This window comes from Taeniopygia guttata, chromosome 1 (genome assembly GCF_048771995.1).
Source record: "Taeniopygia guttata chromosome 1, bTaeGut7.mat, whole genome shotgun sequence".
In the NCBI taxonomy this organism is placed as follows: Eukaryota; Metazoa; Chordata; class Aves; order Passeriformes; family Estrildidae; genus Taeniopygia; species Taeniopygia guttata.
Genome location: NC_133024.1, coordinates 51,824,348 through 51,837,247, shown reverse-complemented (window position 1 = coordinate 51,837,247; position 12,900 = coordinate 51,824,348). Strand labels below are relative to the sequence as shown.

General features: G+C 35.0%; 1 protein-coding gene across 8 annotated transcripts in view; it reads right to left on the bottom strand.

Moving 5' to 3' along the window:
* PCDH9 (protocadherin 9) overlaps positions 1-12,900 on the bottom strand; it is a 670,991-nt gene that overhangs the window by 424,495 nt on the left and 233,596 nt on the right. Inside the window, exon 3 of one of the 8 annotated variants that reach the window (XM_032751407.3) lies at positions 1-12,900. This exon is cut by the window's left edge and continues 34,097 nt beyond it; it is cut by the window's right edge and continues 56,033 nt beyond it. The exons of the other annotated variants lie outside the window; for them this stretch is intronic. The gene's annotated coding sequence lies outside the window, so the exon portion shown is untranslated. 8 annotated transcript variants of the gene reach the window in all.

Below are 12,900 nucleotides of genomic sequence, written 5' to 3'. Positions count from 1 at the left end.
AATTTATTTTTAACCCCATTCCTTCAGCCTATAATTTCTTATTTCTACTTTCAATTTAACAAGCTGCAAGTGGAACTGTTCAGAGATGAAATAGTCATTGAATAGCTTTAAAATACTAAATTACTATTATCTGCTCCATGAGTTGGAACTCTTTTCTCTCCTTCACATTTGTGCCTTTTTATTTTTATTATTTTCAGCAGGTAATATTAAATGTCACCCAAGCTCTACAGAAATACCAATGTCATTACTTTTTTTTTTCTTTTTGTTTTTTGGTCTCCTTCCCCTTCAAGGCTAACAGCTGCCAGAACTGTGGCTGTCAAAACTGGCAGCTGGGAACTTTTCCCATACTTGCCAAAGAGTTGATTTGAGATATGCAAATAACACTTCTCCAAAAATTGTCCAATGGGTCCCAAGAGGCACAACTGAGGTTAGATACTTCCTTTACAACCCTTTGAAGACACCATATCTTCCAATCTCCCAGAAATAGAAAACAAGAATTCAAGACAAATGTCATTTTCACAATGACTTTGCATATAGTAGCTGTCTGTCACTCTACAGTGTAAACGTGTATTGGCTTTCATTGTCACAGGACCCAAGAAATCTAAATATTTAATGTACATATACCCTCACTACAATTACTGAAGAGAGTGTCATTGTATTTGAAGCATAAGGAACCAAGGCATAAAAATGCTAAATGAACCTGGTACAATAAACATAAGTGTTATGGATTCATATTAATGAATGGGAAATGAGATCTCGCAGAACATCTACTTCACCTACAGAAAATAAAAGAAAGCAATTATATTTGATTCATTTTTCAGAAATTTGGCAAATTTGAAGAAAACTCCAGAAAATAAAATACATGCAGGTAATTTATTGCAGAGAATTACTGCCTGATAAGCTTTTATGTTTTTACCTAAACTTAATCTATAGATTAACTCCATTTATTCTTTTATTTCACTAAGTGGACAAGGAAAGCAGTATCGTCGTCTTGCTTGCAACAAATTTGTGCATAATGGAGACATCATATTTTCTCTGAGTCTTTCTTTTTGTAAATTAAATAAAACAAATTCTATCAATATCTTTTACTGGTCATGTCTTCAAAATCCCTCATCATTATTATTCTTCTCTTTTGGGCTTTCTCTGACCTCTTCAGCTCTTTAAAATATGATGATCAAAACTACACAACATACTAGATATTGGCTCAGAAACATTGACTTGAATAATTGTTTTTCACATCTTGCACACAGTAAATCTGTTCATATATTTTACAGGATCATATTGTTAACTCATGTTTTATTTCTGGCTGACTATTACCTGATTAGCCAGGTATTTTCACCTTTCTGACTGTAACAGTTCCCACAAATCTTGAACAAATATCAGCTTGTCACTTTGAAGATATCTTCCTAAATTTTGATTGTGAATCCCCAGCAAGCCCTTACACATTTTTAAAACTTTGATTTTTATCTGCAGTTCTTACAAGGACACATTAGTCTATCATCAGCATCATTAATAAAAACACTGAAAGTAAAACTTTGCCCAGTACTGACAAATGCAAGACTGTTGACATGTTTTCATAATCTGAGAGAACACTAACAGTAACTCATTGCTTCTCATACATCACAGGATAACAATGAAACAGAACCCAAAGTTTGCCTACAGGAATGTCATGCGGGACAGGATGAAAGGGTGCACTCAGCTCAAGGTGTGTTACATCTACAAATTTCTATGGATCTGCTGCCCTGTCAAAAGCACTCTAGAGGTAAATTCACTTCTTGTACATATTAAATGCTTGTTCTAGACTGTTTCCAAGGATTCAGCTCAGAATGTGCCATGGGTCTGTTTTTCTTATTCTGAAGCCCAGAAACATATTTTCATCCTAGATCCCTCCTTCATGAGTCCTCAAAATGTCAAAGATTCAGAGAAAGCTCTCAGTCATTAATTTTTAATTTTATTCATTCATTTTCTTTTTAAGGCCCTTTAGGCTGCCATACTTCAGCATGCACCTCCTCATAAGCCCTATGTCTCCATGTTTCTCAGGTACTCTATGTACTCATAAAACTACTTCCATTGGGTATTGTCAAATAATTCTGTATGATGGAGCATGAAGACTGCACTGAACTCTGCATTGAGTTTTTCAGCTTTCTCTACACTATCCTATATTTTCTTTTTTCTTTATATTTAAAACCTTGAGCAACCTGGTCTAGTGGGAGGTGCCCCTGCCCATAGCAGGGCAGATTGGGACAAGATGATCTTTAAGGCTCCTTCCAACCTCTTAATGGTTAACAATTCTATGATTAGATAACAGAAATATATCATTTTCTAATTTTTACGGGAATACAAGATTGACTTAACCTTTAATAACTTTTTTCTTATAAATTTCTAGTTAACATAGTGATTCCATTTTGCACTACTTTATGTTGTCTTTATTTCCAGGTTATTTTCTTTATTCTTATGCCTATTTATGTATATAGCTCTTCAGGGTTTTTAGGTTTTTAGGTTTTGTTTTGGTGGGGTTTTGTTTGTTTGTTTGTTTGTTTTGGGTTCACCATTCTGAAGAAGCTTGATTTGCAATTTGAATTCTGGAGTCCTGGGAAGCACACTTTTTAATACTTACTAAAAAATAGGAAATAATCCAATTGCTTTCCTTAAAACTATACAGAACAGACATACAGACACTAATATTAATGTAATGGGACTGCAGAAATCTACTTGGAAGCTAGACTACAAAATATTCTAAAATGCAATGACAACATGAAAAGCAGACTTATTTTAAAGAAACAATAAAGCCTAAGTACAATAGAAATCTTGCATTATTAGACAGCATATAATTTGTCTGATAAGATGCACTTTCACTTACCAAAATTTATATCATTAGCTACTTCACAACTACCCTCATGCCTGGTCGTACTGCCTTGCAAACAGGGGGAGGGGAAACAAATTCTGTGGGGTCACAGCACGCTCAATCATATATTAACAAACTGTACCTTACATATAGCAACCTAAACCTTAGGTCATGTCAAAGAAACTTTTGTGTTGACACCATCAATACCATTTCTCATCGATCACCAGCATTCCTTCTATGATGGCCTAAAAATATTTTGGACAGGCATTAATTCCCTTGAATTTTTAATGTTTACAGTGTATTTTGTACATGACTAAACAGGACTGGAGTGATGAATTTTGCTGTCTAACACAGGTGGTTTACCTCAGCAAATAATATCTCACATTAATAATCTTTCTTACAAGAGTTGAGCAACCTTGTATAAACACCTTCTATTAAAAATTAAAATATGTATCATGATTTGACCATCCATCATTTTCCTTCCTACAAAATAATAGAAGGGGAAAATCCAAAAAGTTTTACATAAATTGTGCATGTCATCTATACAGAACAGAATTCTGAGAACACATGCATTTCTGTCACTTTTACAGATAAGTTGTTTCCCACTGGGAAGGAGTTAAAAATAAGACAGACAGTTGTCCCTATGCCAGCATGACCCCAACTCACCAAGAAAACCAATGCAAAATGCAAAAAAGATGCCATCACTTTATGAAACAATAGAGCTTTTTTAAACTTTTCCTTGGAAGTACAGGAATTGGGTTATGTTGCATTTAATAAAGATGGACCTAGTATTATAAGTCACTTATAATACAAAGTCTTATGATGCAGCTGGTATTGTATTAACAATAAAGTGGATGGTTTTGAGAGTTTGATACATTCAAGTGTTTGGACATAATCCCAAATATTAATGGGCAATGCATATACTTCAATAAGAGAACAAGAGCAAAGTATGAAATGAATTCCTACAGTCTGAAGCCTACTTAACAGTATGTCAAAACTGCTTTGTAAAAGCCCTGTTCATATCTGCTAATAACATTAAACCCTACTAGTGAGTTAAAGCTAGTGAGCAGAAAATTTGGGTTTCAAGACCAATTCCAGGACCTAAAATAAAGGGTCATACACTGCTTAAAGGAAGATAGCTCATACTAAATTTCATCAATACCAGCAGCATCATGTAGTACAAGTGAAAAATCATTTATTTATTTTCTGTGAGCACAGATAAAAAGATATTCACTGGAAAACTGCTCCAAAAGATAACTTAAGTTGAACAATGTATTGAAAAGGGGGGGAAAAAAATTCCACAAATTCTGAACAGTTTTTTATGTTATTGAGACCAAATTCCTATTCTTAATCTTTACTAATGTTCCTATTACAAGTTTGCTTCTTTATGTATGATAGAACAATTGTAGTAATTTTCAATTTCAAGCAATCAAAACCATAATTTGAAATCTAGTATTTTATTCATGGTGGGTAACAAAATACAAAATCAAGTCCTTCTGGCTTAACTTGTTCTCAGAATATCACCCACAGAGTTACTAACCCTGACCTATTCCTTTGAAAAAAACACACAACACAACTCAGTATGTGAAATGTGTGAAAGCAAATGTAAAATAATAACCTTGGTCAATAAGGCTTATTTATGGCTACTTGATAATCCATGCCCAAAAAAATTCAGAACAAGTATACAGAAAAGCTTTCTTTGTCATGCCCCAGCTGTCAAGAAGCTTTAGAAGCCAACCAAACACCAATTTCTTAATATGGTACGGATATGCAACATAATCCTCTACAAAACTACTTACATACTAAATTTAGTATTCATTAACTCAGTAGTGGATGCAAGAGTGTTTCATAAAAAGCTAAAAGAGGCAAAGAAGATGGATAAATAAAGATATGATTTACAGCCAGATTTGTATGCAGACTTTAGTAAAAGTCTGCATACAAATCTTTGCAAATATGCTAAACTTTGGCTAACTACAGAAACAGGTTTTAGCCCAGACTCATTGAAACATCTAACCAAAAGCAAACAACTGTAATAAATGCATTATTGACCTCTATTTTGTAGCTGGAATTTCATAAAGTGGAAATCATGCAAAGAGTAGAAGAGATTCAGATCCCTTAAAGATATAGCTAATGCCCCAGCGACTCCCTCACATGACAGGTTATGACCCATGGGATAGACAGAGCACAGATCAACTGCACAGTTCAAGAAGAGCAGCATAACCAGTGTGTCTGAATTCCACAAAGTATCCACATTTTTATTACTTACTTCCCTGATACAAACATTAGCTATAAGACTTTTTAATTGTTTCCAGAAATGTGGAATTACACACATACTTTTGACTTCACCATTACGCAAAAGTCTTTCTCTTCCATCTGTTCAGCTAATTTAATAGCTCTTTAAAATTATGTCAGTGTAACAATTTTGTTCATTCATTCTGATCTAATACTTAATAGGTTTTTCCTACCTATCTTCAGGCAGCTACTTACGGTATCTGCATTAACTCAGTTTTTGTTCTAGATTCCTGACATCATTATCTCACCTAATATCTGAACCACTTTCTGTGATTATCTCTATTTTCCTTTTAATTATCCAAGAAGTGCTATGTTTAGCACTTCAACTGGCTACTTAATTTTAGAGGTACTCAAGATCAGTTCCCAGGCATTGCAAAATACAGTAGATATGTTACAGGCTAGGCTCCTCACTCTCATGGTCCTCTTATATCAGATAAACAGAGGGCTGAGGAGCAAAAATTGCTTGGTGGTTTAGGACTGAAACTTAGAATGAATCACAAGCATGCCTCTATGCAGTCCATCTGGAGTCAACTGATGTGGAACAGGATGGAGGCAGTGTCAGTCAGAGCACAAAGGAGACCTCTTGTAGGAGGAAGACCTTAGGCCTCAGATATTTCTTACAAAAAATATTTTTTTTATTCTGCAAAACAGCAGCACAGTTCTCAACCCTGACTTTATACAAAAGTTAATATTAGAGCAATTAATTGCCATATTGCAATAGTTTTCTCAAGTCATTCTGAAAATATGAAGAGACCTGGTGCTAGAGAACTTCCAGAAATTACCCAGTTTCGATTACAAAAAAATAAATTTAGGACCTTCTCCTTAAAACTCAACAATCTCTCCTACTCAATACTGGCATCTGGATATAAGATCAATAATAACCCTGCATTACATTAACCCTCTGTTACGGCTTCAGGGCTTTCTATGTGTATCAAAAAAGTTGATGGATCATCATATGGAACACCTCCCCCTCTCCTGCACTATAGCAAAATCACAAATCCTCGTCTTAGGACTAGAAGTTTTTGCTCCTGCTCTATGCTTTCCCTGGTGCCCACGGGAACAACCAGAAAGTACACTGATTGTAACTTTCAGTAGAGGAAAAATTGCATTTAATTCTGGAGGCTCAGTCCAATTCTGAGAGTTCATAAAATAAACTGACTAGTAGAATATTGTATAGACTTTTCTCTAAATTTATATCAATTTTATACAATGTATTTGATTATGACTTATTTACTATATTTAATTAAATATCTATTAGGTGAGGGACTGATTTCCTAACATGCAAAGTTACTTACTTTGAATAATTCACAGAAAGCTCTTCATTCCTGAAGACAAACTAAAAATGCACTTCAAATTAAAAGCAAGTAAACAAAAGAACAAGGAAGGGGGGAAAATGCTGGGAACTCAGAAGGGAGCTAGAAATACTGTGAAAGCAAAAGTAGTAATGAAGCAAAGAAGACTGGAGAGAAGTTGACATTACTGGAGGGCTCTTCCAGTCAACAATAAAATGTGCATTTACCGCAGTGGAAAAAGGAAGGCAGATTAGGTTTAAAGATTAATTTTGCAACAAACCAGGCTTCATGCTTTCTAACCTTTCATGGAATATATTTTTTATAAAATTCTGTCATAATACAAACCATTCAGACCCCCAAGAAATTCTCCTCATGCACCCACACTGTGTTTTGTGGCTTGAATAAGTTTGTTAGTAGATAAACACTGCCGCTGCCTCATGCTTGAAAAGTTTTGAATGTAATTGACTGTCAATGATATGATGATTTATAATGCAATCTGCTGCTACTTCTGCTGCTGCAGATAACTCTAATTTGCTTCTATTGTATTAGATATGATGAACTTGACAATCATTTTCAATTTTCCTATTTGGCTTTCATTCAGGTTGATGTGGCCAGTAACAGTGAATTTTCATTGTTCTCCCCCTAAAGCAATAAAGGAACAGGAGCTTGTTTTATATGAAGCAGTTGGCTCTTTCCAAAAGACTCATTTATTGTGTAATGAAGCTTCTGCCAAGCAAAACATTTACTAAAAGTGTGGACTGAAACTTCTGATTTAAATATTTGTGTTTTACTAAATCATATATAGACCGTGTTATACTGTACGAAATAGATAAGTGACAGGGGGAAAAGAGCCTACAGACATAATGGACATTGTACCAGCTGAATGAGATTACACAGTTCCTTAATTCTGATCACACTCAGACCTGGAGGCCTTAGTTTCTCTTAGGAAGACAGGTGAAAGAGATCAAGGTGTTAATGATTTCTGTTTTTTGGGAAAACTATTAAGGAATGAAAAAGAGAAGTGAGAGAAGATACCTGAGTGCATATAAAAATATTTTAAAGAAATGCTTGCCAGACAAGCAAGTGCCATTTGAAAACTCTTCAATTTACAGTCCCACTATCTTACAAGGCAACTACTCAGGAAGGTAAAATGTTTTTATTAGTACCCATAGAGATAAGCAAATCAGTTTTAAAGTGATACAAATTAGACTATGAAAAACAGTCTTTGTAGCTTTGAGTAACGCAGTTCCAAAGCCTCAGCTATATTTTCTTCCCATATTAAAGAAAGATAATTACACCTACATTTGTTCTAGCTTGCTTTGGTGTACACAGACATAATGTAAAATGCAAAAATTTCCAGACCACAGAATGGTTTCTATTTACAGAGTTACAGCTGTCTCCTCATCTAGCAGTGTTTTCATAATAGTTGCAATGGAGTTGTAATGTCACTCCAGCTGCCATTTGGAAGGAGATAGGTCCTATTCTGCTTCATCCATCACAAAAAAGGACTGACATGTAAGTTTCAGTGACTAAACGCTATTCTGTAGGTAAGAAATGAGAAATGGATTTAAGATCTCAAGTTCAGTTTGAGCAGATGGCAGTTAGAAAAAATGATTTTTAGACTTGCAAGCTAAACACATTTAATACAGAAATCATTGAGAAAGAAGAAATAGGGAACTCCACACTGTCACTTTCACAAAATTACCTTTTTGACTGTCTCACCGCTTTTCAAGAATTAAATTATTTACAATATCATGTTTTCTGTATATGAGAATTAATCCAAATATCATTCATTGAAACTAAACTATACTACTGTAGAAGGTAATTTCATTGGAATTAATATGAAAAAGCCTTTTATAAATAAACTTTGCAGAAGTTTAGGCCAAATTTTGGGGGAAATTGACTGGTTTTCCTTTTCCCTTGTTCTTACAGTATAAAATATCACCACGAACAACATAAAGAATGATGATGTAAAATATGTAGACTGCATAAATAAAAAGGTTGAGAGGAATGGATATTGCTTGCACCTGTTACAGTAATTCAGACCTGGAAAGCATTAAGTGATTGGCTTTCCTTTGCACAAAATATTATAAGAATGTATACCTAGACCATAAGCATCCATTTTAAACATTTTACTTCTTCAGCAACAGGAAGAATTTTTAAAAATCCAATGATATGAAATTGTCTTCAGAAGGCTTAAGAATTTTTTTTAACAATTTGTTCATAAAGCTTGTAGAATAAACAAAGTATTTATCTACTCATGCTTAATTTAGAGAGAAAAAGCAAGCAATACAGTAAAATGTCTTCAATTGAGTGAATTTGTATTGTATAATTAATATGTAATCATCTATCAATGAAGCAAGCTGCATCACTTCACCTTTAATATCTAGAGTTACTGAAGAAGAGACAAAGGTGAAACTGATTACTAGTTCTAACAGCTACAACAGTGAAGGTAATATTATGATGTGGAAAAATGCCTGCAGTTACATACAGATAGGGCATGAGGAAACAATTTAACAAGATAAATTGTGCCCTAGCTTTCAGATAGAATATTACTTTTACTGTCCAAGTAGAATTTCAAAGATGCTCTGCTTCTGCTTTATTCACGTAGAGCAACATTTATGGAGAGCAGCTCAGCACTAACCTGTGCCTGCACACCGTGAGACTGTACATGGCTTGCAATTCTCTATGCCACATAAGGTGTAGGCTCTGAGTGTCTATGCACAACATTTTCTCTGTCTTGAAACTCAAAGATGAGCTAAAACCAAAACTATCAATTTACTTCAACAGCCCTCAGAGACCAAAGAGCAAGAATTGCAGCTGCATGTACAGAGCCACAGTTCATGTGTGCAGGAATGAGCTTTACTCTTTTTATTTCCCAATGAGATAAAAAAAAAGAGAGATCTTTCATTCCGTGCAAATGCAAGCCAAATTTGTTGTTTAGCAAATTTGTCGTTTGTGTCAGTAGACACTGCTTCAAAATTTAAATACCTTTCAGTCCCTAAAAGCAGATGCAAAACAAAAGGGAACATTGACTGAGAACAGAAAATTAAAATTACAATGTAGCAAAAGTGCAACAACATAGCAAAAGCTGAATGTTCCTACAAGCGTGATGTCACATATGTATTTGCTATTACCTTTGGAAGTTTTGAGATGATACCTTACCCAAATGTTATTAAAGTTGGAGTAAAACCTCCTGAGATACAGGATAGTTATTGTTGATCTACTGAATTGTAATTCATCCCTTCCTGTCCACTGTGTTATTTGTAAAGAGAGGAAGGAAAAATAAAGATGAGCTCTTTTTTTCGTGGCTTGTTTAATCTGTTAAAACCTATTTGAGGTAATCCCTGCTCCACAGTGGCTCCCAGTGGGAGATGTAACCTGACAGTAATACAGGTATTCTCCAAAAAAGCTGCAATTGAGATATCTTTTTAAAAACATACTCTAAGAGAGCTGATCTACTTTTTATTAAAAAAAAAAAAAAAAAAAAAATTCTCCAAGCAGTTACCAGTATGGTACCTCACATTAATTAGAAATAACCTATGCCTTTATGTGATAATATTTAAATGGTAAGTTGTTGAAAAAAATGTTGAAAGATGAACCTCACATACATGAGGTGAGGACATGGTCCGTCTCTGGAGCTGGCCTTTGGGGTTTCAATCTTGTAACAATCTTACCTACATAAGTAAGATTTCTGCTTTCTGTACTCTAAGCAACAGGTCAAGTTTATAAGAGGTCTGCATATCTTCATCAGGAGTTACATACCCAGCATTTTATTTTCCTAGTGAGATCATGACAATGAGATTTATGAATATAAATTTTCAGACAGAAAAAGGTATTCACTCTTTAAACCAAAAACCCTGTAAAATCTAGTGTCTCTATTCACTGTTCTATCAAAAAAAAAATAAAACAAAAAATGCACACAAAACAGTGTCTGAAGGTGTCACAGTGTGATACGTATACAGCTTCTCTGAGCTGCAGTAAGCACTACCTAAATTTTTCAATGTGTACAGAGTTCAAAAAATGAAGTCATTATTAGAGCTTTTATGAACACATAAAAGCAATCTAGTGACTAAGAACTTCCTAGCATTTTACTGGGCAGCTTTGCTTCTGAAGCAGCACCATGTAGTTAAAGAATTCAGATTTTCTACAAAGGTGCTTTCATATACACACTTTGAAGACAACATCATATATTTATTGTGATCTAAAAAAAAAAAAAGAAGTGAAAAATAAAAAAAGTCATCACTATTTTTCCTTGGTTTTTATCCTTTCCTTCTTCCCCTCATTGCTATAGAACACAAAGACCAACATTTTCAGACCTGACACTTAATGGCTCAGCTCCTGAATCCACGTGTGGTATATTTAACTGCAATTTTTATTCAACTCACTGTGGGCACAGACACTTAGCTTTACACACAAGATCTGAAAGCATTGGTTCTAGTTCAGACAAAATTGTATCACTGGGTGGGAAAGCGTAATATCAGAACCACTGAAAGGCTGTGGTCTTTTTAGATTATACTACATAGCAGAAATAGAAGAAATAGTCAAAAGACATTGAAAGAGAAGAGGCATGGCATGGGTTTTTTGAGAAACAGAACTGTAAGATTAAGAGAGAAAAAAGAAATTTAGCTGTCATGCAAAGAACTGGGCTCCCTGCGTTAGAGACAGTTTTCATTTATAGAGAGAACTGCAAGAAGCAAAGAACACTAGCATGCTCAGTGAATAGCATAATTTACCTTAAAAAGTATCCCTGAAAAAGAAAAGAAAGTTAATAAAGCTGAACTAATAACTGAACTAATTTTACCAATCTCCTTTCAGGTGAGAGAGAAAAATAATGTGTAAGGGAATCAAAATCTAAATCTTCAGTCTCAGATATTGTGGAGGTTTCTAATCTAATAGATATATTTGCAGTAATTTTGTTGTTGAATATTTTATTAAGAATAAACATATTTCCTGATTTATACCTTTGAAAAGTGTTTTTAGTGTTTCAGTTCACCAACAAAAAATACTTTCTAAAACAAAAGTGGGAGTGTATTTGCCAAAGCATGTATTTTGCCAAAATGACTTTTAACCAAAACCAAGTTTCTCCTGTTTCTAAGCCTTGTGTTCTACTGAACTTCAATTCCATATTGGCAGCCCTGTCATGCAAACCACCTGGAACCAGGGGATCGCCTGGCCTCTAGTTTTCTTGATACAGAAACAAAAGTCTCAATGGTGATGGAAATTGCATGTCTGCATGAATTTAGCCATTCCTTAGGGGCCTGAATTACCATATTATTGTACAGATTAGGATGCAGTCAGGGTGTGCATCCACATTTCTTTTCTCTAGGAAGAAAGGGGTCGGAAACAGGGAAAGCCTGGAATATGAACGTCTTGAATTAGCTGGTGAGCCAGAATAAGAGCTGGTGATGTGCACATCCAGCCCTGGGGCTTTGTGTAGCTAAAGCCTCAGGCTCATTTCCAGGACCCAATCTTGATTGTTTGAGCCCAGTTTTCTAATATAGTGCAAGAATGTCAATTTAAAACAAAATAGACTTAAAACAAACCAGAATGTTTTTTAGGTGTCCAGTATAAAGAGCTCTTTTCAGCATTGTTTGCTTTTGTTTTATTTTTCCATCTACTCAAAATACTCTTCTGCTTTTCTTGTTTAGCAAATTGAATGTCAAAATAGTAACCTAAAAGAAAATGCTCTGGATCAGGACCCTCAAACTTTTCAATGGCTCCGAACTTCATAAATTACATTAGAAAGAAAAAAAAAAACCTCTTTGTCAATCACAGGCTTTAGAGTTGAATGCTGTTTTGGTAAACAGAATGTGCAGGTGGGATAATGCTTTATAATACCAGTAAACATAGTATTGGTTAAGCAGAGATAACAGCACTGTCAAAAAGAATCTCAGAAGTTAATGCATGATAGCAATGGGCTTGTAATGTTGTGCAGGAAATAACAGCAAAGTAAACAGAGGGAATGTTTCAGGTGCCAATCCATGAGGTTGGGTCAAATCTGGACAAGGAAGGACTGCAGAGGTTTAGGTCTTCACCCTCCACCTAACTGCTGTCTGCCACTGAAAAAGCTAATCCTAGTCCTCTTCATTCCCCAGCACTCCTGCAGCTAGGAGATAGTTGGTTCATACTGATTAGTGGAAAAGAACATTTTTTCTTTTCCTTTTAAGGGGTACAAGATAAGCAACAATAAGTACAAGGCCATCCTTGGAGCCTTGTTGGCACCAGTCTGTAATTACATAAGATTAGCTATAATGTGATACTGTGCCCAAGGCCCTCTGAAGTCTTAGCACTGCCCATTACATTTTGGTAGACAGAGAAGAGAAGAAGGGAAAGCTCAGCTCTTTGCAAGAATTGCTGAACTACATATTTAGATGACGGAATTGGAGATTATGGAAGCCATTTGATAATGGCAGTCAATGCACCACAAACCCCCTGTCAACAAACAGGTCAATGCTATTATTAGCAATA